Source organism: Cygnus olor, chromosome 4, assembly GCF_009769625.2.
Source record: "Cygnus olor isolate bCygOlo1 chromosome 4, bCygOlo1.pri.v2, whole genome shotgun sequence".
Lineage (NCBI taxonomy): Eukaryota > Metazoa > Chordata > Aves > Anseriformes > Anatidae > Cygnus > Cygnus olor.
Window position 1 is genome coordinate 14379752 of NC_049172.1, and position 25804 is coordinate 14405555.

Genomic DNA, 25804 nt, shown 5'->3' on the forward strand with positions numbered 1-25804 from the left:
TTATTCAAAGTCACTTTTCCAGCCTGTGCAGTCCCAGGAAAACATGATGCACCTGCATAAGCAAATTATTGCCTGAAGCCAGCAGCTTGAATAGTCACAAACAGCACAAGGTGCACGAAGAATTGCTTCAGAATGTTTTATTTGTGCACCTGACTGATGATGTTTGATCTACAGCTGTATGGTAATAGGAAAAAAATCTGTTTTGTTGTTTGTTTGTTTGTTTTTAAAGTGTAATGATCACGACCATGGAATACTAAGCACAAAAGGAGAGTCTTCTCTGAAGCAGAAGATAGAGGTCACTTTGGTTCTTGAATGCCAGCAGAAGAGTTCAACCTTAGCTTTTCCCTGGGGTAACTGAAGTTAGAAGAACACATTCCCTTGATGCCATTTCAAAAAGGTGGCTAATGCTTCCCCCGTAAAGAGATATTTTGATGTTTTGCAAAGAAAGCAGTGGCAGAATCACATTGACAGTTGAGATGCAGGTGACTGTCATAGAAGTGGTCCTTTGCATTATTTTTTTTCCCCAAATCATTTGTGAACAGCTTTCAAACTGTTTTTTGAAGCAAGTATCTTGAAGTGCTGCCTGTATCATAAAATCTGCTTTCAGTGTGCAGGTTAAAATGTTACTCACAAGATGTGGTCTTGCTATAGTACTGCTAATAAACAAACATTAGCTGTCTAATGTGAATCCTAGATCTTTCAACCAAGGTCATGGTCCAGTTGTGCTTGGTGCTGCACACACGGGTAGTTGGAAAGATTCAGAAGGTCTCTGCAGAGCAGATGACAAGGATAAGTCTGAGAGGCAACCATGACTTGCCTGGTGCATCATTTCTACACAGTGAGGGCCTACCAGCATCAAAAACATGGCACGGGCAATGACCTCCACAAACCTTGTTCTGTAATGTTCTCAGATCACCTTTGGCTTTGGTTCGGGACATGCAGTTGATGTGAGCAGGTTAAGCTAATGCGAATGAGTTCCTTCTGGTGTCTACTGGTTATGTGTGGCACCCAGAAGCCCTTCATTTCTCGTTTATTCTTCTATCAGGGGATATTTGGACTTTATCCAAGGTACTTTTTGGGTTATTCAAATACAGGGACTGATCTTCAGCCTCACTTTAACTCTGTTACAGGCAGTAATTCCAGCTGTGGCTCTGCTGATGACTTCTCTGCATCAATGCTGATTTAACTAGCTTGAATTTCAGGTGCTCTTGGGACAGATGTTAGGAGGTTCAGGGCCTGTTAGGCACTTAATATCTAGGAAAATTTTAGATAACAGGGGTCACTAGTGGTCACTTTTTAGTGACCTAAAAAAAGTGGGGTCTGCAGAGCTGCGTTGTCTTGAGAAAATAAGCTGTTTGTAATCTCGACAGCCCAGACTTCATGGTGGTTTAACAGTCTGCAGTGCAGCCTGTGCATGTCTTTGCTCTCTGACCCAACGAGGCAAGTAAAATAATACAGTAATAAATATAAAAATAAATAAAAGTAATGCAGTAGAAACTGCGGGCAGACTTCTGCCTTAATCACACACAGGAATGTCATTTGGGATGACCTCAGGCTGGAGGGCATGCTAAGTGACTTCCAGCCTGTCAAATCCGCCAGGCACCCAAAACATCTCTGCAGATCTGCATGCAAGCAGCGGGGCTGAGGTGTGGAGGTAGCCCAGAACATGTATTTCAGTGTCTGTGCCGCTAGAGTGCACCTCTTACATAGCCAATGCTGAGGCAAATTCTCTCCTGATGCCTTTTATCAAGCACAGGGTTTCTCACTGAGATTAGGACCAGCTCTGTTACTTGATTCTGTGCCAATCCATATTCAGTTTTTGAGCTGAACTAATACCAAAGAGAAGTCCTGTTAAAGACTAGTTGTTTCTATATTGAAATCAGAGGATGTTGTTGTACTCTGAAACCCTAGTTTAGTATTGGTCATAGTGGAACTTGACAAATGCTTAATGTTTGGGACATGCTTAGTAGTACAAGCTTTAATTACCTTGCTGAATCAGGATTTGCTTTAATAGAAAATTGGTGGGAAGTGGCAGGTAATTTGCCAGATCAGGTAAGACATGGTCAGCCTTGGAGATTGCATTGAACGGTAAGTGATGTCGATCCTTTAATATAGAAAGCTGAGGTGGTATATCGTGTATCTGTTCAGTGAACTGAGAAGAAATTCCAAAATTAGACTAAATTGTGACCTTTCTGCAAGGGAAGAGAAAAAAAAGTGCTTAAATTCTGTTATCTTAATAAAGAGACAGTTGCTTCTAAACATACCTTTTTCTTTTTTTCTTTTTTTTTTTTTTTTTTGGTGTTTCCAAATGCTGAATCATCATTTCATGTAATTTTTTGTTTTCTGCTTAAAAACAAAACAACAAAAAACATTTAAACACTTTCCCTTCTACAAGCAGCTTCACCAGGAATATTTTTCCTATGCAAAACTAATTTTTCAGTGAAACCCTTTCTTTTGGACAAGAGAGTATTATTAAACATGTGCTGCATGCCATGGCTTAAATGTGATTAAATTTCACTTCTGGAAGAAAAAAAAAAAAAGGTTAAAAAGAAAAAATATATAACCTAGCCTCCTGTGTCCTGAATCACAGTATAGAGGAAGTTACAGTAGAGTCTCCTTCCTACCTTGTGCGCCTAGCCCCCTTGTGTCACTTCTTATATCCTCTTTGTGTGTCACTAAAGACTCATGATGAATTCCAGAGGGGCAGACCTGGACAGAAAAGTCGGTTTAGTACACAAGCAAGTCCTTCACACACAACTGAGACCAAATCTCGCAGGTAAAACTGACCAGGAAAATGAAGGGGAAACATTGTAATGTTACCTGTGTTTCTCAGCTGCAGGAATGGAGGTCTGGTCAAACCATAGAAGCTAAATCTGAACTGAAGCTGGTGGATAAGAAACATTGTGCAGTTCATCTGCGGTGAGTCATGAAATTTCAATTCTTTTCACTTAGGCCTGTCAGGAACAAACACTGAAATAAGATTTTTCATTGGTATTTCAGATTTTGATTTTAAAAAATGGTCTATGGCTTTCACAGAAACTATAAACCCTGTGTCATTTAATGAGCTCTAAAATACTGTGGCTTAAGAATTTTCTATGGGCTACCAAAAATTATGAAAGGACTAGTGAAGATTATTCTGGATATTTTTTCAGCTGCTTTTGCTGGGACCCATTAGGTTTGTGTCAGTATTGGCCACACCTGTCAATTAATTTTGCTATGAGTTAAATCACAAAAGTCCTCACTTGCATCATTGTTTACAGAGTAGAGATTTCTTGACATCAAAATTCTTCAGGAAAACAAAAGCAAAATGAGAAAAACCACACCTCATTAATGCTTCATTTTGAAAAAAAAAATAAGATAAAATTCTGCAAAAGTATGAGAACTGATTCAATCCTAAAACTTCTAAGATGAAAAACTGTTTTGGAAAACAAGAATACACATTTATATTCTCAGTCCCTCCTGCCACAGTGTGAGTCCACCTTCAAATCATCTCTTGGAAGTTCAGGCTGTTTTTCCGTGGGCAAAAACAGCTGCAACATTGAAAAAAATATATTTTCTTGTACTTTTCTCCACTAACATGAAGTATTGTAGAAGCCCCAAATTATTTTGCAGAAAATGGTTTCTCAGTATTTATATTTTTTGACCCTAATGTGCATCTGATTATGACCCAGTACCAAAGATGAGATAAAGAGACCTCAGTAAGATAAAACACAAGGGATGAATGATGAATTGGGAAAAAATGAAGCTGAGCAGGAGCAAATTTGGCTGTACATACCTATGAGATGAGGGTAACCTGATCTGCTCACCCTCTTGAGGGTTTGAGGAGTTAGCTTATCATCAGCAAGATGCCAAACTAATTTGATTAAACTGCTAGTGACGTTCCAAACCAAAGAGCCTATTTCATATGAATACATCTCTGATGAGTTCATTGGAAGTGCAGCCAAACCACAGACTAGCCAGGAGCTAAGTCTTGACTTTTCTGCTTTTGTCACCTTAATCTAGTTGAAGCTGGAGGCTGAGGGGAATGGATTCAGTTACCCACTTCCCCTTTACCACCTTCTTTGCCATCTGAGAGCGCGTCTCCAAAAGCATTTGGCCAGCAGCCTGCCAGACAGGTGACAGGGAACGCAGCTGGCCCAAAGCTCCTTTGTAACCCCAATCGCAACTCTTAAAAATGTCCTTTAAAAGATATGCTATAGAGCCATGGTTTTAAAAACAGTTATCGTCTGTGATAACTGAACATGGGTTGAATTTGGCTTACTATTTCACTATGAGCAGAGTGAGGCCTAGCTGAGTGCCTTACTGCCTAGCCTGATATATTATCAGGGTTCCAAGAATTGTTGGAATAATTATTCAATTATGAATATTTGAATTATTCAGAAAGCCAGAAACTCTTCCAATGTATTTCCCATGCAGAGAGCGCTGCTGGAGCTGCTCAGATAGTTATGTCACGTTTGCATCTCAGCACCTTTTTGAAAACCTCAAGAACTGCCAGGTGGGCAAAGGCAGGGTGGAGAAAGGAAAACCCTGAGGTCTTTGATGAACAGAGTGGGCATCTGCCGATTGAAACAGCACCAGTGAAAGCCAAATCTACTTCTTTATGACATAGTAGATTTCCTTATGTCTCCTGAAATGTTTTGCTCTCACTAAGTGCAAGCACTTGTGATTGTGATATTAGTGGTACCTCAGACACATTACTGCTGGCTTTAGTTTGTGTACCTAATTAAAGCTGGAATGGCTCATGGCTCACTGCAGCTTTCCATGGCTGAGGCCTCTTGACATTATGTATGCGACTGCTAAGTGACACAGAAACACAACTAAGGGAGAAGCGGAGAGGAGCAAATGGCTAAGGAAAGGTCACAGCTATACCGCTTGGCTGCTTCGTAGGAATAGAAAGAAAAGTTCTGCTCCTCTTGAACTCGTCCTTTTCTGTTCTTTGTTGGTAAGATTAGCTTATAGATTGTGACATTGAGGGCTTACATTTCCTTTTATCAGTTTGGAGGGCTATGAATGCATGTAAAGCAATAAAGTAGGAATATGAATGTAGACAGTATCTTTTAAAACTGCTGGCAATTGGCTGTCGTGCCGACAGTGTCATTTTTTCTTGTGCTTTATGCTGCTGACGCTGTCAGATCAGGGCAAGGCACTTAAACATATTCTGTGTTTTAGGAAGATGTGTTGGCATATTGTCTTTTCAGAGCAAATTTGCCAAGCCCAACCAGAAATGCCACTAATAAATATTAATATCATGAGCCCAGGCATAGCAAGAGCTCAGCTGACATACCAGCCTCTGAAATACAGCAGGCAGGAAAAAGTGTACAGTCTGATCAGGGGTGTGGAACAGATGCTGTAGGAGCAGCAACCTAGCAGATGAGCAGGTTCAAAGCAAGCATAAGGAAATGCTTTCTTGTACAATATGCAGTACGTCTGTGGAACTCGTCACCATAGGGCGGTATGGATGCTAGGAACTTGCAAGGCTTCAAAAAAGTGACTGAATAAACTCAGGCAAAACAGAAAGCCACTCCAGAGTGCTAGTCCCCATCAACACATCTCCTTCAAAGGGCCTTATGTCTTGGGTTGCTGAAGCACGTAGCTGGGAAATGCTGCTCTGAGCTTGCTTTGGTCTTACCCTCTTACAGAGACACCTACTACTGGCCACTCTCCAGAGCAACCCTCGAGCACAGTGTTTGCATCAGAGAGAGCAAGGAACTTCACAGATGCTTGCTGTGTAGTTAGATCCTTAAACCAAAACTAAACAAACACTCATGCCACATAGCACATATCATGCACTCAGTCAGGAAATCTTCATGTAAAGTGCAGGATTACTGAATGGCAGGGCCAGGTTTCTTATTTTGATTTTTTTTCAGTGTAACATGCTATTTCCTTTAGGGTCAAATCTACATGCAAATTAAATGCTTCCTGTAGGATTTCTGGACTTAATTTCAAAAACAGTGCAGTGACACAGGAGTTCTCCAATTTGGGGAAAACTCTGCTCAAAATATCCTTCCTGCCCTGAAGAGCTTATAGTTCTTAACTCTTTAGCCTTTCAGGTCTGGGACTTTAATGCACGTTGGCATACTTGCTCTGAATTAATACCATACAAGCAGACTCTGTGACAAAAGAGTTTTAGGAAGCCCCTCCTGAACAAGTACATCAAGAAAAAGCTGTTCTAAGTCTCTCCAGTTAAGACCAGAAACACGATAAAATGGGGTTTTGAAAGGCAAAGGGGAGAGCATAAAAGAAAGTGGAGAGAGAGTGAAAGGAAGGAAAATTTCAGATGGTCAGAGGTGTGCCTAAAAAATAAAATCGGGGCCAGCAGATTAAAAACCATTCCAAGAGGAAAAGACTAGTGGCCTTGCTGAGAGACTGACGGTTTGGCAGGGCAGAGGTGGGGCTTTGTCACACTTCACCACCCTGACTTGACCTAGGCTGACTGACAGTGTGCCTTTCCGATTTCCAAACCATTAATGGTTTCATCTGGCTCATACTGCCTTTGTTCTCTCCTGAACATTCGTTTCTTCCTATTTAGCACAATGCCATATATCCTGCAAGGGCATTGTGAAAAAATGTCTGCTGTGTGCAGTTTCAGATGAAAACACGACGCAATCCAGACTCTTATTGCCCATCCCCTTTCCTTTAATGATCTATGTAATAGATGCAATTTTTTATTATTATTTTTTTAAGCAGTGAACTGACTTTGCCAAACACATCCTTTGCAGGACATGGAATAGTTTTGGCATGTAGAGTGTGATGAGTCTTCAGTATGCTAGAGAATGTGTACTATGCAAGCCAAAAGCAAGTTGCAAGTCTTGTGCTTAGATGTTTACATTTTTGGTCAAGATAGTCTATATGTTATGCTGTTATGCTAGAGGTTCTCAGCCAGAAGAGGGCTGCATTGTGCTGAAATGTCCATGGTATGTTTTGGTTCCTAGGTGTTCAAACTTTAACAAGAGTGAAGTAACACTGATCCCAAAGGATAAGTCTGCTCAGTAGAGTGAGATCTTTCAAATGCAATCTTTTTGTTAACAGGCATTAAGGTCTCATGAAAATGTGTCTCCTGGTATCAGCTGATACCCATGTTTTTGCATCAGGGTTTGAGAATGTAAACAAGGGCAGCAAAGCATTGCAATGTATTCATGTGTTTAAATGTTTCTACTGCTGTTGTGAAACATAAAACATCAGATTTCAGGTAAACAGCTGGCCTCTGCCATGATCATCCTGAAATGAAATCCTCATATTTAAATTGATGTGCACTGTAAAAAACAAAAACAAACAAACAAACAAACAAAACCAACAACTAAAGAAACAAACAAAACAGAACCGCCAAACAGCAGAGCCTTAAAATGAAAACCAGGGAACAGCTGTGATTCTTGGGCTGAGATTTTCCGAGTCAGTTGACTTTGGTGGAACCGTTCTGTGAATCATGTCAACAAAATTAACACTGACTTCAGTGGAGCAGACCTCTCGGTTACTGCTGAACAGTTGTAACCCTTGCTGCACACTTGAGTACACATTGCCAGTTGCATTTGACCTGAGCAATGGCATAAAACTTGGGCTCCTCCGGCAGAGGCTGTTGGTGCATGTAGCTGTCAGAGTCTTCATCTCATAGCCTGACAGTCTAGCTTAATTCTTAGAAAGCTAAAGGAGAAGACAGTCCACGGCCTGGGACTCAAGTTGCATGGCCACTATTGTCAGCAGGGCTTGATTAAGCACATGTGCTAGCATATGACTTTGGGGATCCTGTCGCTTCACGGTTCTGAAGGTGCAATGACAGCATTTGTTGGGGTTCCTGTACCAGGGCACTGGTAATGGGACACTCAGAACTGACTGCTATAGGCTTGTGGTCCCTCTGTCATAGGAATCATAACGTGTACATCTATTACAATGATACCTAGAAAGAAGACCCCTGCTGTGGAAATGAAGAAAGACCCTTGTTCTGGTGCTGTTGACTGTATGGCATCATGTTCTGCAGGCAATGGGTAAGCATAACAGGCAAGTAGGGGCGAGGAACCCTTTGTTCTGGTTGTAGCACACTGGTTACCTCACACTCCCTGAGGACTGTGTCTCACATAATGGAAAAGACCTGGAAAGAGGATTTGAAGCCTCACAATGAAGTGGCTTCGCTGAGTGAAGATACTCAAGTGGTGTGGCATCTTACACATATGGGGCAGCCTAGGCCTCGACTGGTCATAAGATGCTGAGCCCGTTCTTGCATGCAGTTGCAGTTAAATCACGAGGGAAACTATCTGTGTCTTGCTACCAGGATCTCTGTTTCACTCTGTTTTGGGTGAAATGCCCAGTTTGTGTTTTGTTTCCGGATCTAGCACCTTACTCTCTAAATCCACCTCTGACTAGTACCACACAACCTCCAGGAGACACACAGGCCTTCAGTGCTGCTGCTAACACCAAGGGCCTTTTTCCCTGCAGTTAAACTCCATCCTCCTTGACGCGGGAAGCTGTTAGTGGGCTGAGCCCTGGGCCTACTGGCCCAGCTGAGAAATAGTTCATTTATCCTGGGGTGTGGGACCACTCAGTAGCTGGCACAATTGCCTTACTGCCAAGCTGGTGTCTACTCTGTATGGCAGGAGCTCTGACTCTGAAGGGTAGGTGTGCTATACAGCAGTCTCTAGGTACCACGTTCCTGGTCTGGAGAGCATTTGCCTGCTGACTGTGTGGCCAAACTTCTGAAACAACTGTATGGTGCACATCTGTTTTGTCTGGCTGAAGGCTTCGCAGTGTGAACAGCCTTGTTCAGAACTGATCTGGCCCCTGTTCTGATCCAACGTACGGCCACGGGTTGGGGAGGGCTTTGGCAAACGTGCCTCCTAGTCTTTGCTGTAGACGGGAAGGGAAGCCTTGAAGAAGATAATTAATTTAAACCCATCTGTAAGATAAGTGCCTTCCCTGTAAAGAGCATTGAAATCTCCTCATGAAAAGAGCTAGGTATTAGTATTATTAAGTAAGACTCAAAGCCTTCAGCTCTTCCTTGTTTCCAGTTGCTTGAGCAGTAATACGATCATCTGATGGAAAACTCACCCGTGGTTTTCCCTGCATGAAGCTTATATTAAGTTCTTCTAGGTGGATTCATAAAACATTCCTCATAATCCCCACTTACTTCAAGCCATTTTACTGCTCTCAATAGCACAGTAGCTCATAACATTTCCTTTCGTTCAAAAAACATTTGCATTTTATTTGTGCCTCAGAGGAAGAAGAATCCAAGCTGATTACAATCCAGAGAGACGGTACATAATGAAAAATTAATTGCACCAATCGTTTTGCTGTAGTGGTCTTAACAACTCATTTTCAACCGGTCATTCCCCCACCTGCTCACCCAGGCCCAAGCAGCTGAAGCAAGCACATCTCTGACACTGACTGAATACCAATGCAGCCGAGGTCACCTAAATGTCAAAGGAGTGGGAAGATAGCACCCAGAAGAAGCTGTCAGCATTCTGGACCAGCGGTGATCACTATGTGAGAGGAACCTAATGAATAACTGGAGCACAGATCTTAGTGAATGCACATTTTCATACACACATGCATGCAAAAGCAAAGTTGCAGCAGGAAGGAAGGCTGTGTCTCAGGCAGCACAGCAAACAAAGCTCGTTCTGGCTCCTTTCATCAGTGCCTTCACTTGACAAGTGTTTTGATGGTGGTCGTAAATCAAGATTTTCATGCTCGCTCCAGTGCTAGTGATTTGTTCTACCAGGTAAAACGCTCTTGCAGAACGCATGCTTATCAAGGCTTGCTTTCTGCCTTTGGCAATCAAGGCTGCTAAAATACGTGAGGAAAAGTAACCAATAAGAACAAGTACTTTACAGCGCAAGATAAAATGGGGGGAATGGTACCTGCTGCCTGTCTTCTTCAATAACCCTAAAAGAGAATCATTTTCATCCCATGCCTTCACTGAAAATATTCTTTGGGTGCAGTTCAATGTAAGTGGTATATAAGAGAACTTCATGTGCAGGGAAAATTAGTATTCCATGTTGACCCATGGAAAACTACCTGAGCTGGCGAAGGAGAGTAATTACTAGATCCTGGCTGACATGACTTGAATTTTCCCTTACGATTTGATCGGAACTGTCAGGTTTAGGGGGTGTCTGAATTCCAAGCGTATTTTAGAGAGTTTAGTTGTCATCCACCTCCTTGCCTGATGAAACACTTGTGTTTGTATTTCAGCACAATTTCAGAGTGTTTTTGGATGAGGGCTGTCCCATATATCTCTGGTCAGGTTTTCTTTTTTTGCCTGGGTGCATGCACATTGTCTAAAGTAAGCAAACGGGTAATTTTGAAGGAGGATATTTTATCTATAGGAGGCCCTACATAACATGTAGGAACTTTTTGACAAAGTGGAATACAACGTTCTTGAAAATATGCTGTGGCTCCCTCTGTAGCTGAAGAATTTAAATTGATTTTTTTAAAATGGATTGTAATCATTACTTTTAATTTTCTTCTAGAAAATGCTTGCTACAGTTCAATAATGGCGGGAGGAAACAGCTGGTCTCCACATTTGTGAGTGAACAGCATTTAATAAGGTAATATGTTAATTTTCTAAGTGTCAAGAATTACCAATTCATGCCAAGCCAAATTAATGCATATTTTCACACAGCACGGTGAAGAGCTCCCTAAGTGAGTGCTGTTGCATTTTGGGTGCTTGTAAAGCAGCTAATTCTACTTTAAGAATTAGAGGAGAGCCTCTATGTAGTGGGGATGCAGCCTTTTATAACAGAAGTGGCAGGTCACATCTAAGCTGTACCTCAGTAGTCCCCTCAAAACCAAATCCAACAGAGCACTGCCAGCTGTAAGCAATGTGGTTATATTTGGTGCACAAGCCCTAGGCTCCCATCCTTCTCCAAGCACAAAGAGCCCCATAGCGTTTCAGTAATATGAATAAAAACTAATTTTCCTTTGTCTGCCAAGACAGCAATATGATATTGTTTGTAGTGTAGATAAAAATCAGTTCTCAAACTCTATTAAACTTCAGGCTAGGCTTTTTTGCTCCTTCCCAAAAGCAGATAGTAAATATTGACTAAAGTAGGTCTATCAATATTTATCTTCAGGGGAAACTAAATCTTCCTGTTTGCAGAACTATAAAACCATTTTATTAGGGGGAGAGATGACTCAAATGGTAAGTTTCCCAATAATAATCTCAGTGCCTTTCAGCAAGCTGAGTACATTAAAGGAATGATCAGCTAGGGAACATCTAGAACTGTTGATTTTCCCCAAATGGAGAAACTTGCTGAGGTGCAAAGTTAGAACTCCATGAAAGTCTGGAGTGCTCTGCCTCTTACATAGGTGCCTAATGTAGTGCTCAAGAGCAAAACATCTGGGTTTCTACCTGTGAAAGTGCTGTTTGAATTCAGCACCATAAATTGAATATCATAAAATTAAATAAGGTTATTTTGATGTCTGGGATCCTTAGAGAGCAATTCCCTCCCCTCAGAAAATTAAATTCCCAATTCTGTATGTCTCCAGGACCTCAGAGGAACGTTCATCAAGGTTTACCTTCAAGTTAAATATATATATATGTATATATATATATTTATATCCCTTCTTCTATAATCATCCCTTCTTGGGTCTTTTCCTCCTCTGTGTCCTGTTCTAGGTAGACTCACTGCTTTTATTTTCAAGCTTTTGAGCACATCATTTCTGTAATCTGAAAGTAATTTGTTATAACACCTTCACGCATGTGGTACGGTGATGACACTGTGGTGTCATCTCTGAATTCTTGGCAGGGCTGCCCAAGTCAGTGCTAAACCAGGCTTAAGCTGTGCCAGAGCAAGCATCTAATAGAGAATGAAAAGTTTTTTGTGAGAGAAGGGTGAGGGTGGTGGTGGGAATATGGTGCAGAAAAAGCTCTGGGATATTATTTAATGCCATGCCTGTAGATCGAGGGCTTTAATAAAATAAAAAGAGCAAAGAGAAGACTCTGTGCACTCTGATGATGGATGAACATGCCTGCTTCGGTACTTCTGGGATGGATTAAGCTATTGAAAAAGCATTCAACATTGGCTAAAGAACTGTAATATATGTGAAATTCCACAGTTAATGCATCATTAAATAATTTGCTGGAACTGATTTATAGGTTCAATATACTACACTGTGTCAAACCATGTGGGATAATAAATGGTATCACAAAAATATACTATTGAAACTTTTGTTCTAATCAGTCTTTTGACTTTTAGTAGAACATAGTTCTGCAGAATGGAATTGTCCTATTGATCCTGATAGAGTAATAGGTAATAGCTTCATGCTATGTATATTTTAAGGCTTTTTTAAGCAACCTGGTTTGTGGTCCAGTGAATCAGGCACTGGACTGTGACTTGTGGGACCCACACCCTGGTCCTTGCTCTGTCATTGAAATTCTGAGCTGCTGCTCTGAGTTCCTCCAGGCCGAGCGCTGTAATGCCAACTGTGAGATCTGAGATCTTGAGATCCCTTCGCAGGGCACCATGCAGCATCCTGTCACTTGGCTGCGTGTATTGGTTGTAGAGAGCCAAGGATGTTAGAATGAGAAATAACATGTGAACCCAGCCTTCACAGGTCTTGGGTGACTTACTGCTTCCAGGGCACATCTTCCCACTCTATATATGCAATATTTGGACGAGAAATGTTTGTTCCCTCTCTTCCAAAAGGCTTTCTTTTCTTCTGAAGCATGTTGCAGGAAGAAAGCACCCCACTCCCCCATAACTGCTTCAATTCAGTGGTTAGAGCATTTACAGAAGCAATGAACAGGCTCAGTTCAGTTCAGATCTTGCACAAAATATTATTCTCCTTGCCCTCCCCATTCCAATTTCCAGAGTATGCCTGACCTCAGGGTTGCAGGGTCTGGCTAAGCAAGATTCTCAGCCAATCTTGCTGAATGAGTGTTCTCGCATACAGAAAATAATCATTTACTGGGCCAGGTAAGAAGGGATTTTTTTATTATTATTATTTTTTTTTACCTTGGCAGACCAGTGGTGGGATTTTCAGTTGCAGACAGTCCTGCCACCTAGTACCTAGAGGATCCTAGAGAATTGCCTTTGTGCAAGTTCTTTTGGGGGCCAGAGGAAAGAGCCCTTATGCTGGCTGGTGCATTTAGATGCTACTATAACACCAATGGATGAGCTAACTGTAATTAATAATTTATTTGATTAATTTAGCCTCTTTAAACTTCTGTACTGCATTGTTTTCAAACAAGACTGATTTTTTTCCATCATACTGAATTATTAAGCAAGTATTTTCTGCAGCTATATTTCAGCCTACATGAAGTAACTGCTAAGACTCACTTGAATCTTGAATCTGTTCATACCGTGTCATGCTATAATTAAAATCTGTCTTCTTTCACGTTTTGTTGGAGTCCAGAGTACAATGATGACATGTAACACGTGTAACTTCTACTGTTAGTAATGCTGAAGGCGGTGGTAAGTACAAAACATCAAAAAGGGTGTCTTGTTACCTTGGTTAAAAGCAGCATTTTGAAAGTGTTGGGAGTACTGAGAGGTGTGAGGCCCCATTTAGCAGTGATTTGGGCATTTTGAAGAAGATGGTATCGTGATTTGAGTGCAACTTAACATTTCTACATGCCTGAGTGCAAGACTGTTTGCAAGCAGTGATTAACGAGAACTCTGAAGTTTATACGTAGGAGGTGTCATTAATGTAATGACAGCCGAATCAAACACTGAAAGGAAGAGTTTCAGTGAGAAGGAGAAGGATCCGTATCTTCTGGCTAGATTATTAATACCAATCACAACCAGACGGCTCATGGAGGACCAGTGGTTTTAAAATGACTTTTAAAGATGATCATGTTTTGGGATGGAGGAATCTCTTCCAACAATTAGGTGCTTAAAAAATTCTGTCAAGAGGTCAATAAGTCTTATAATTTTGTGACAAGATTTCCAAAAGCATCAGAGGTGCAGAGCACCCAGACCCCTTTAAGAGCTGATGGAACAAGTGCTAGTAAAAGATATTCCACTGCTGAAGAGGGAGTGGACCCTGAAATGTAAGGTTTGTCAAGATTCAGCATGGCAGTGCTCTTTATGGTGTATATGCTCAACAGAAGTTGATGCGAATATTAACTTCAGTTTCAGTGGGTTCAAGAAGTACCAGGCACTCAAGGGAAACCTGGAGCACCCAGGACTACTAGCAAATTTTTGTGAAGCCAGACCAGTTTTCTGCTGGTGCAAATCAGGCTAGTCTTGCTGGCCTCTGTTGCAGAAATTGGTAAAGCATAATCAACCTACAGGGAAGTACTCTACTTTGGTCCAACTGAGAATCTGTCCTCAGGTATTCACTAACTTCCCTAGTTCACAGAAAATGTTTCCTAGACAAAATAGTGACCTAAACACTTCCATCAACACCATCACTTCATTAATACTGTTTTTACTGTATCACATAGCATGCAAAATATAGGTAGTGCAAGACAAGGGAGACTACCATCAAGATGGAAAACCTGCTAAAGGAGTCAAGTTTATTTTAAGCCTTGAAAATACACTAACTTTGGAAAAACAGGCACTTGTAAAGGACCTTGGTGAATTATGGTCCATTGTCAGAAATGTTGCAGCTAATTAGCAGCTAAAGCTTCCAGAGAGAAGAAACTGTGACATGATGGAATGGCTGTTCGCAGAGTCTCAGCCCATAGGTGTTTTGATGCTGGCAGTGTTATTGATGGGACTTCTACATTAGATTAGTTTAAAGGGGGAGCCACAGCGCAAGGCTTCTAAATAAAATGAATGTTCAGTAGCTTGTGCCTGTTTGGTACTTGCTTACTGACCACTGCTTTTTCAATTAGAGTGTTTTCAGGAGATGCCATTCTGGTGGAAAGTGAGATTTTATGGCCCTTCGTCTGCTCTGTGTCACTTACTACTACTGTTAGTGTTCTGTGGGTTATGGTAAGAGTTGGAGGCCTTGATCATTGCCTCCTTAAGCACAGAAGAACATATGTCTTTGGGACAAAGTATTTGCACTGGATCGTCCATGGCCTTTTCCACACACAGCATGTTATCGTAGCGCCTCCAAAAAGCATGAGGGGTTTCTTTGCACATGCACAGTCACCTGCAGGATACCTGCTGTTGGCTCTCAGTGAGTAAAGATTGACCAAATGATTGCTGTAGCTCTCAGACTGGCCACTCTCTGTGATTCTGCTTTTCTTTTAACTGCAGTATTTTGATGCAGCTTCCAGGGCACAAAAGAAGAAATGATGCAACTTGAGGTGAATCTTGGTGAGGAAGCAATCCAGCATGGCATGAATTGCCTGCCACTATCTGGAAATCACTTGTGTGAGGTAAAAGCATTTAAGTGGTGAATGAAATATCACTGTCCTGGTTGCATAAAGGAATGAATAAAAAGGGATAGTATTGCCACATAGCTTGGTAAATCTTCTGGTCTTCTGAATGTACACTCACATCATCTCAACAAAGACCTCTTTGTTTGCTTTCATCTGTTAATTCCCATTTCTTCCTTGAAAGAGTTGCGTGCAGACATGGCAACCTTCCTCCTGTATACACTGATTCAGTATTGGCCGTGCTGAATGTGATTGAGTAATGAAACAAAAGATCATCGGCTTCTTGTATGTCAGCAGAATTGCTTGTTTCTCCTGGTATAGTTTACCTCGACAGAGGTGCTTTTGAAGAAATGTGTATTCTTTCATGTTTTAGGCAATTTTTCTTCATCCAGGTCAGTATGTGCAAAAGGAGGGAGTTAGAAATTAATTATTGCCACTTGTACATTTTTGAGGCTTGCTTCTGCAAATGTTATTAGAACCTGGATACCGTCTCTGGGATTTCAATGACCAGTTGGCACTTTACCGACCCCCTTCCTCTTGCAAATATTTCAAGAATTAGATCTTCTTCTTGTGGCCACTGTCAACAGCTTTTGTTTGTTACAGGAGACTGAGTCATGCTCTCAGACTTGCTCAGACTCAGATTCTGGCCTGAGATTTTTCTCTGCTGTGTTTATTCTCTTTAGTGGGAGACAAGCTTTTGGAAAATGGCTTCCAAAGCACTCTTCCTACAGTGTGTAAGTTTGCCCTGCGTTTCATCAAGCATAACAGGTACTTTGAACGGAACATACAGTTGTTGCCACAAGTTTTGTTTTGAATGGTTTTCCTTTACAGAATGATCTCCCACTGAAGGTAGTCAAATTTAGCTGCTCATCCACCTCATAAATATTACATTGTAGCTAATAAGTCTTTTTTTTTTTAATTTTCTTTTTCGTGGTGGTAATTTGAAATTGTGCTACAAATGCCTGGCCTGTCAAAGCCTGCATACTAATTATAAGTAAATGTGACTCTTCATCTTTATAAGGAAATAATAGCTTAATCTCAGGACTGTCACTTTTCATTGGGAATGATGAAGCCCGACAATGATGTCAAACAGCTTATCACAGCTGATACTTCAAAGGCTCTCAGGCTTGGTTAATTGGTGAAACAATAAAATAAGGAGACATTCAGCAGCCCAGTGAATAATTCCATTTGTATTTCTCCCATTCATAAGAGTCTGAGCTATCTTACTGAAGAATTATTATTTTGTGGGTGAATATGCAGTGAATATATGGGTGAATATATGGGTGAATATATCCAGCAGTTTATGGGGAGACCTGCTTTTGGAAGATAATTAAAGGCAGATTGACTTTTTTGATTAGTGTGCATATAAACCCAGATTTTCTGAAATGCACTCAAAACTGGGGTGAGATTTCCAGAATAATTTGCTTTTTATTAATGGCGTTAACAGGCAGATCTGCAAAAATCATCAGCACACGGTAGATGCCATTTTGGGAAGCAAGGCTAAATGCAACGGTGTGAAATAGGGAGGATTGAGGTTATTTTTCTCATGATGGGTTTCTTTGAAAATTGAGCCAAGTACATCACAGTTAGAGTTGCTGGAACTTGCTTACTGCCAAACCTGGTGTCGGCCATCGGTAGTGGAGCTGCTTGTGAATTTTTGTCCCTATGGTCTTGGTTGAAGCTGCCATTCCCAGCGTTCACTTGTCTCCAGCATCAGACTTCTTGTTTTCTCTTCCTTAGAGGTGGAATCTGACAGGTTTGCTGTTGAGACGAGGATTTGGCTCACAGGGGCAAAGCAGATCCATCATGAACATTTCTTAGTCCCAGCTAAGGTTCTCGTCTGCAAAAACCTGTGCCTGGTTTTCTTAAAAACAAAGAAATTTTCTTTCAGGAAGCTTGAACTGAAAAGACTTTAAAAAGCTGGCTGATGTTGGTTAGTTTCATCTAATGGCCCTTGCTCAAAAGCAAACTTTGAGTAAGCTTTTCTCCTTTGTGTAGGGTGTAGGAGCTCTTGGGACTTGAGAACAACTAAACTTTCTGGTTCTTGCCATGACCTAAAAGCCTCCCTGAGCTAAATTAAATCCCCATTTGTGTCCCTGATTTTGGTCCCACCTCGTATTTGCTGTTACTCAGACTAGCTCTGGATTCGTGGTGCATTTTTGCCAGCAGGATTTTTTGGAGAATCTGAGGAAGATCTATTCTAAGCACTGATGTTTCGGGCTGTGATGGTGTTACGGTGCTTTTCTCATAGGAAAAACACCTGCACCGTGGGCTGTGTCATCAACTGTCTCTGTACCAGCCTCCTTTTGTCCAGCATACAGGCTCTACGCATGGCCTGTTTAAATTAAGGGTAGGTGGGCAGCAGGCATCCCTGGTGTGCACTACCTAAAAGCCCTGACTGCTTTTTGGCAGCTTCATGTGGGCTCCCACCCACCCACTGCCCATGCATCCGGGAGCTCCTTGTAGGCCCAGGGCCTGCAGTCCTTGCTCGAGCAGTGCTGTAGCTGTCTCTGTCTTCAGCCCTTCAGGTTCAGTTGAGGCCCTGATCTACTGGGTGGCATCTCTGCTCATGGTAGGGGCATTGGATCTCAGCCGATCTGTAAGGTCCCTTCCAACCCAAGCCGTTCTGTGGTATATCTCCTGGACAGACAGGGCATGTAGTGTTGCTCAGAGACAATTGTTCTCGTGACTGTGGATTCTGGAGGTTCCTGTCACTTTGGTAGCTCCTGGCATCAGGTGCTGTCAGTAAGGAACGTCAGAGACTCCCTTGAAGCTCCCCTATCTAGAGACATGCGGAGGCATGAGGTAGGGAGAGTGATTTACCAGTGCCCCAAAGGAAGTGGCGCTTTCCTTGAAAGAGAAAGACACAAAATTAAGATCTCCAGGGACTTTGTATTTTTCCTCATCCATAATAAAAACTGAAATACATGCAAAGCAGTGCAAAGCACCTCAACAGTTTTATCCTGTTGTTATTCTACAGGGTTTCTGCTTCACTCCTGAGTTCCTATAGCTAGAAGACTTTTGTGAAATATGTATGTGTCTGTAGCGTCAGCATGATTGTACTGTCCTGAAATCAATGATGTAAAGCCTATGGAGCAGCAAAAAGCCTAATATACAACAATATGAAGTGAAGCTTCAATGTGGAAAGGAACAGTTGTGTATATTCAGGATCTGACTCTTCATCAGCTTCACTGTTTAAAACGTATCTGCTAATACTCTCTTAATTTAATTCCAAGCAGGAAACTAGGTGCGGATATCAAGCGTTGCTTTTCCTTCTTTCAGGCTGAGGAAGAGAGTGAGAGAGGTACTGAACAAAATATTGCTATGTAAACAACTGAACCTGTGGTTGCACTTGCTTCATGTAACAAGGTATTACAGCCTCGCGCATCACAGAACAAGTCTGTTTAGTAAATCCTGCACGCTGTTTTCTCATTGTCATTCAGAGCATTCCAGTCTCAGAGCATATTTCTTCTGATACGTTTCATTTCCAGGTGCCAACATAGAACTCAGAATTTGGTTCTGCCATTTTTCTTCTCATCGTTAAATGCTATTAGATTAATCAAAGGCCGTTCTAGAGGCATACGTTCATCGTCTGAGGCAGGAGAGTGAAACTTGATTTTTATTTTTAAATTTAAATGCAGTTAGGTTTCCAGGAGAGGTGGTGCGTGTGGGAGTAGTTTGGGAGGAACCCAAAACATTATTCTTTCTAGAATAGAGAAATCCAAGCAGTATCTCACATGGGTATTAGTTTTTCTTTAGAAAAGCTGCTACGTCCTACTCAAAGTCATACAATGGATTTTTAGGATCACAGGGACACAGGACCAAGACTACACCCACTTTCTTCAGTGTCTTGTCCTCCACAAAACTTGGCATCAAATGCTTCTGCAGTAGGAGGTTGTCCCTTGCTACCCATGTCATTCTCATACTGCTCTCTCGTAGTTAGATGTTGGTACTTCTGCATGAACTAGGTGCTCAGACCTTGAGTGTTTGTTCATAGACGTGCTGTTCTTTAGGGCTGCTAAGGAAAAAGTCCCATCCTTTCATTCTTTCTTTCTGCTGACCAGTCTACAACTTAAACCACAAACTTTTTACTTTTTTTTTTCCCCTCTCAGATCATCACTAAGTTCTTCCACAAGCCCCCAGTTCACTTACAGATCCTGAAGTGCTGAGCTGCTGACTGTCAGTTGAATTGGTTCTCGGTAAACTCTCCAGTGTCTGCTCCTGACTTCTCATGAGTGTTTGGAAGGAGTTCGAAAGGGTACAAGATGCTTCAGGGTGTGTCAGTGTAATCTCTCTGCTCAGCACTTACACCAGCAGCATACTGAATGGAGCCAAACTTTCCTGAGTTTATTTCATCTTATTCTGTAATTACGCTTGGATCTATGCAACAGTCAATGTTGTAATGGACCTTACACAAGAGGCTGTGTATTCATCATCCTTTACAGTTTTTCACGTTGCTTTTGCTAAAGCTGCACTTCTAATTTCAGTGGCAACAGGACTGAGGTGACTGCATTTGTTATGTTCCCTAAGTAGAAGGAAGCTGTTCTGATAACCACAGATGCTAAACACAGAAGGTCAATTATGCATCACATTGTCAGAAGGAAAAAAAGAAAAAGGATGTTTGAAGGGAGATGTGAGTGTTTCCAGGAAGCCTCTTGGATCTGCATGATGACTTTGTCCTTTAAACTCTCAAATTGTGAGCAAGCAACATGAAAAGGACACTGTTGAGATATTTTTCATAATGTTCAGCAATCATTGTAGTTTATCTCCTCTGTTTGTATTAATAACCCTTTTCAATTTTGACACTGAAATCTGTTTTCTTCCCGAGAGCGTTCCCCTCTGTCACCCATGCACAAGCACCTGGTTAATGGGAGGCTGCTGACAGGGAAATTAGCTTTTTTTTTTTTTTTTTTTTTTGAGACACTCGTCTCCAGCATCAGACTTCTTGTTTTCTCTTCCTTAGAGACACTTTGAGACACCTTGTCTTGTGGAATTCTCCCAGCCTCTGGAATAGCCTCTTTTTGGGGGGCAAGGACACTGAGCACTAGAAAAGGAAGTGTCTGAAAGGATGGCTGGTGTTACATTTCACAGCCTGAGCCTCACAGACATAAGGAGAGAGAGCATAGACAAGGGAAAAGAAAGAAAGAATGGTGTGATGTTGGTCTTGTCTGCACCGAGGAGGAAAGATGAACCTTTTTAGGAATGTTTGTAGGGCTCAATTGTCTTGTGTATGGAAGAGAACGTTCCCTTCCTAACACATCTTTTAGCCCATCTCTGCCTCCATTTGCAGGATCTATCCAGAGACGCACAGGTTTCTGTGGAACTTAAGGTCTAGAAACACATTTTCTGTACCTTGAAGCAGGTCTAGCTTGGAGCTTCTTAGCCACACAGTTATTGTTTAGGGGATGGAGAAAAGGGACAATGACATTTTAGAAATGAGTGAGTTGTCGCTAGGAAAAGAGAGTAGGATTTCAGGGGAACTTACAGAGGAGCTAATAGGCTTCTGGAAGACTCTGTGAGGCTTCAGGTCTCCTCATTCTGTCCTGGAAAAGGACAAACTGTCCAAAGACATGGTGAGGTTATCCAGAGAGAAGAGAAAAGCACCAGTGTGGCACTTCCTATACCTGCCTATGTGAAGTGGCAGCTTCCTGAAGCAAAAGCTCAGCCAGGGACCCCAGACCCCGACTTGGACTACTTTGGTTTCATCCTGCATAGCAGTGAATCTCACCATCTGTTTCTTACGAATCAACTGCATTTCCAGCTTATTTCCCACCTGGCCCAATATCATAGAGGTAGATTCATAGGCAGGCACTCTCTGCCTAACATTGTCCCAGTGGCACAAAGCAAACATAAAGCAGGTCATAAAGCCTGTTAAATTGAGTTTATGGTTGCTTTGTTGTGCTAGATATGTAGCCCACAAGATAGCAAGGAAATCAAACCACTGTCTTCTTCAAATGATATCCCACTGGAGGGTGTACAGCACCACTGCTTATCAGTAATTGTCTTTATTGTTTCTTCGGGCTCCTCCAGTTCCCATCTGCCTGTTGTTTCCATTTGATGCTTCTAGGTTGCTCCTGGAATTGCACATTTTTCATGGAAGGAACCAATTAATCTTTCCCAGTGTTACTGCAGTGCTATTTACTATGCTCTGGTGATCCATCATTTGCCCTTCTTTGGCTGCTCCAATGTAAATTGTCATAATTGTTATGGCAGCATGCCTGAAAGAAGGAATTATCATCTCAGGTAAGAAGAGAGATACTGAACTTGGAGTTTGAGTCTGGAAGTAGAGTTTTACAGCTGCTTTGCACACAGGAGTTTGAAACCCAGTCTTTGGTGGAAGATTCTGAGCCATATTTCTCTCGTTTTCAGTGGAGCAGTGGGACACACCATGTAACTGCGTGATGTTCCTTCCAGTCCTGTTTCCCGTGGCAAGCGTGATGGCATGTGACACCTGTATGATTGTCCAGGAGGTCGGTGGATTTGAAAGAGCCTTTTCTTTCTGTACACTTAGTATTCATCCTTATACCTGGTTTATGCCCTCTTCCCTCTGACACACAACTTTAAGTTGTTCCTGTACAGGAAGTTATTCTGATATTGTAGTACTTGGGAACAACTCTGCACAAGGTTTTGTTCTTCATCACCAGAGTGGTACTACAGCAACGATCAGCTGATGGCTCATCCACAAAAGAAACAGATTCTAGCACAAATAGTCAAAATATCCTGACAGGAGTTACAGTGAGGCACATTAGAGAGTCTGGATTTTACATATATTTACAATTCAGGACAGATGTGTACTTGCTATTTCTCTTCCCTGCTCACCCCCTCACCCCTCAAAGGAGAAAGGCAGATGCTAATGTAAAATCTCACTTCAAGCCTAAAGGAAATTGTGGAACCGTGAATAAAATGCGTTGCAGGTTTTCCAAAAAAGCAGTTGTCTTTTGAAAGCACTGATGTGCTGAAGAGAAATGTTACCAGGAATGAACGAATGCTAATAAGATTTGTGAATGAAATCAGTTAAACAGTTGCCATTTTCTGTTGATTTCATTACGTTACATGAACCTCTAAATGACAAAACATGTTTTTGACAAAGCAATAATATTGATTTCTATATTTTGTTTCATTTTTTATTTCATTTCAAAAGGCAGTTATTTTTGAACACATAAATTAATGCTCTTCTAAATTTGGAGCCCTTAGACCTTATTTTGCTTCTTGGGCTGAAGTTTTTAAAATAAGTGTAAGACTAAAACACATACTTTAATCAGAAAATAAATCAAAGATGATCTAAACATCTGGTTTCACAATGAAGCTTTGAAAATTTATTTACCTGATCTGAAGACAAAAGATCAGATTAAGTACAAACCTCGCTTACACCTTGAAAATAAACACAGCGGAAGTGACTAAGTTCTGTGTTATTTTTGTCCCATCAGAACATGGCATTAGAGGCTGCTTCTCTGCTCTGCTAGTACAGAAAACAAATGGATGGTCAGAAATAACAGTTTCCAGTGCATTAACAGCAAATAGAAAAATACATCAAAATGGGAAGCTCCATGTCAGAAGCATCAATTTCCTTTGCTCCCCATTTGGGTTGGGACAACCTTTGAGGGAAAGCATTGCATGAACATGAATGACAAGCAGGGAATGAAGATGGTGCTTGAAGGTAGAGTGGGAAATGAGTGCAAATGGTGTCAAATCCTCGCCACTAACGGATTCATCTTGCTGTTGGGGTACAATGGAGATGGATAGGAGAAGGCAGGAAGAAGTAATCTACTTTAGGAATTTGTTTAGCAGAAACATAGCTGAAGCAAAGGGATAATACACAGACTTAATAGTGAAATATAATCAGATTCACATCAGCTCTTGCTGGACAATAACTCTGATCTGTGTCTTGGTATAAGTCTAATACATAGTGCTTCACATTTCATTCCCTCTGCTTTATTTTCAGTATTGAGTTCCAACTCTCTATAGCAATGCATTTTAGAACAGTGACTGATCAGCTTGGGGACATAGATGCTGTAGTACTGGCTGAGTTAAGCAATAGACATTGCTTTAGGAATAGTGAGGGAGATTTCATAGTGTGTAAATTCTATGACTCCTCATTAATTGACACCAGTGCTTTGCTGATTTCAGAGAGGCAACTCGACAGGCTGGATCTAGAGCGTGAACACAGTACCTCCGTATGAGGCAGTGGCAGGCATGCTAGGCAGAAGTTGTCGGTGTTTGGACAGCTTTCCACCCTCTGCCCCCATTCCTAATCTGAAAACCTGACAGAGAAACAGAGAAGCATTTTCTTATGAGTGTAATTTATATGCACTTAAATACACAGGCAAGGCTGAAGAGCGTCTTCTGCATTTTCAGAGAATTCCTTACATCCCTCTACCAAGCACATTTCCAAAATCTACCCCAAAGAGATTAGAGAAAAAGGAGTCTGTCTGCAAGATGCAGAGCTGAGTTGGTTTGCCCAGATATCCGTTTGGATTCTGTAGGAGACAGGAATGCAATCCCAGGCTCCAAGTCTCAGATGAATACTTTATGAATGAGCACATTTTTCTTCTGTTTTCTGCTTGAAGTTGGCTAAAACTTAATCGACCTGAGTGTGGCTTCAAACTGGTGTAGATCAGAAGCTGTGACCAGCAGGTTAACACTAAAGAGAGGAAGAAATGTAATATTTTGTCTTGTCAAATTCCTCATGCATCAAAAAGTAAGTAAAGACAGGAGGACAAGGACATTATAAAGGAATGCACTTTCCAAGGGCTTCTCTTTTTCTTAGTCCTGGCTTACGGTGTCAATACAGGATGAGGTGTTTGATCGTTCTCTCCTCTGAATTTCTACTAGGCATCTAGTCTGTGTTTGGTTACTGTCGTCCTTTGCTTTGTGTCTAGAAAATGTTAGACAAACCCAGCTGTTCTAGCCACCCTTTGTTGTCACCACAGACAGCAATAGCCTTTATGCTTTGTTTTTTAATGAGTATCCATCAGGGAACAAACGATCAGGGGAATGCTTCCTAAAGAGTGCTGTAATTCACCAAGGGCGATGTGTTTCCTACATGATTAGTGCTGTGTGGTATTTACCCTCTCAACTTCGGATTAGAAAACCCAGTGGTTATCATGTCAAGACTAGACATGGTAAGGCTGCATGTACCCATCCAGGTACAGAATATAGAAATCTGTTAGTTCTTCCTGTCTCCAACACATGCAGTAAATCTCAATTTCAAACCTCATGTCCAGGAATCAGTATCTTTGGAATCTAGAAAAAAAAAGAGTATTTAATTTACACCTGGATTTGAACAGCATGTGTGCTAGTAATAATATTACTGTATGAGAATCATGTCCTTGTAGTCTGCTAGTCAGCAGCTGAGTCTAGAGTTCACCTGGTGCTGACTCCGGCTGATTCCTTTACTCAAAAGGAATAATATCCCACAGTTGTGTCAGTGGCATTGGTTTTAGCAGGGTAAGGAGTTAGTTTGTATGCTGAGAGAATCCATCCCTTTGTTTGGGAACACAGTCTGCTTTGTGATAAAAGATGTCAAATAATCACAGGCTATGGCCTTGATTTGGGTAAATCACTGAGCTGCAGCAAATTTTAATGAGGCTAGGCCTATTTACACCAGAATGTGACCTCCTATTTCTAGTTGGTTTAATACTGCCTTTGGCAATTCACTTGGTACAAAAGGAAATATTGAACAGGAGATCTGTGGTAGCTCTGTGTCTTCCAATGTTAAATACAGTAGTGAAACCGAGAAGGGGAAAATTCTGAGTGTTGAATTTGGGAAAGGGAAATTTTCTCAGCTACTCCAGCAGGCATTCTTTTTTTTTTTTTTTTCAAATCAGAGAGAACACTACTAAATCATAAATGTAATATCAAAGCAACTGTGTAATTTGATTGTTTTTTCTCCACTCACACTACCTTATTCCTTTCCTGTGTTCCTATGTCATAGTCAGCATCTTAAATCTTTTAGCTTAGGAGATTCTTGCAAGGTGGGCGCGTGCTGTTTGCAGCCGACTGTGGTGTCTTCCAAGCTAGACCTTAGCATGCTGGTTTTGAGCTAGCAAAATGCTCCATGGCATCTCCATGTTTTTGGTTTTTACCAGAACTAGTATGGAAGGGCTAGATGTTGTCTTTTTGATAGTGCAATGTTCAAACTTGTAAAGAAAGGCCAACCATCTGTAACAGTTCAATTTCATCTCAGAGTAGCCCACCATGACACTATCCTAAGATGATTAAATGAAGATTTTTACCTATTGAATTCTGGCAGAGGGTTCCATGAGCAAGCTCATGAAAGTTCCTCCACACTTGAAGCAGTCAGCTTGCTTTGAAAGTATATTACTAATGGGTACTTGAAAAGCTGCAGTATTTATTTTGCTTATATTGCTTTATGTGCATTTCATTTTTCAGATATGGGTCTTTGTTGCAGATTGTGGCATTAACAAGCTAAACACATGCTTCGAGTCATCCTCAGATGAGCCTGTGTATTCTATTCCCTTGGTTATCTTCCAGGTTGTCCTTGATCTATCGGAGTAAGAGTTAAAAATATCTTCATGTGTGAGT

General features: G+C 41.3%; 1 long non-coding RNA gene across 1 annotated transcript; it reads left to right on the top strand.

Annotated features, from left to right (window-relative positions):
• The first annotated feature begins 7890 nt into the window (after positions 1–7890).
• LOC121069805 lies at positions 7891–25716 on the top strand. Its single transcript, XR_005819630.1, has 6 exons — positions 7891–7979; positions 10455–10532; positions 15138–15259; positions 21327–21502; positions 21629–21729; positions 25652–25716. It is a non-coding gene; the product is annotated as an uncharacterized LOC121069805 (long non-coding RNA).
• The last annotated feature ends 88 nt before the right edge of the window (positions 25717–25804 follow it).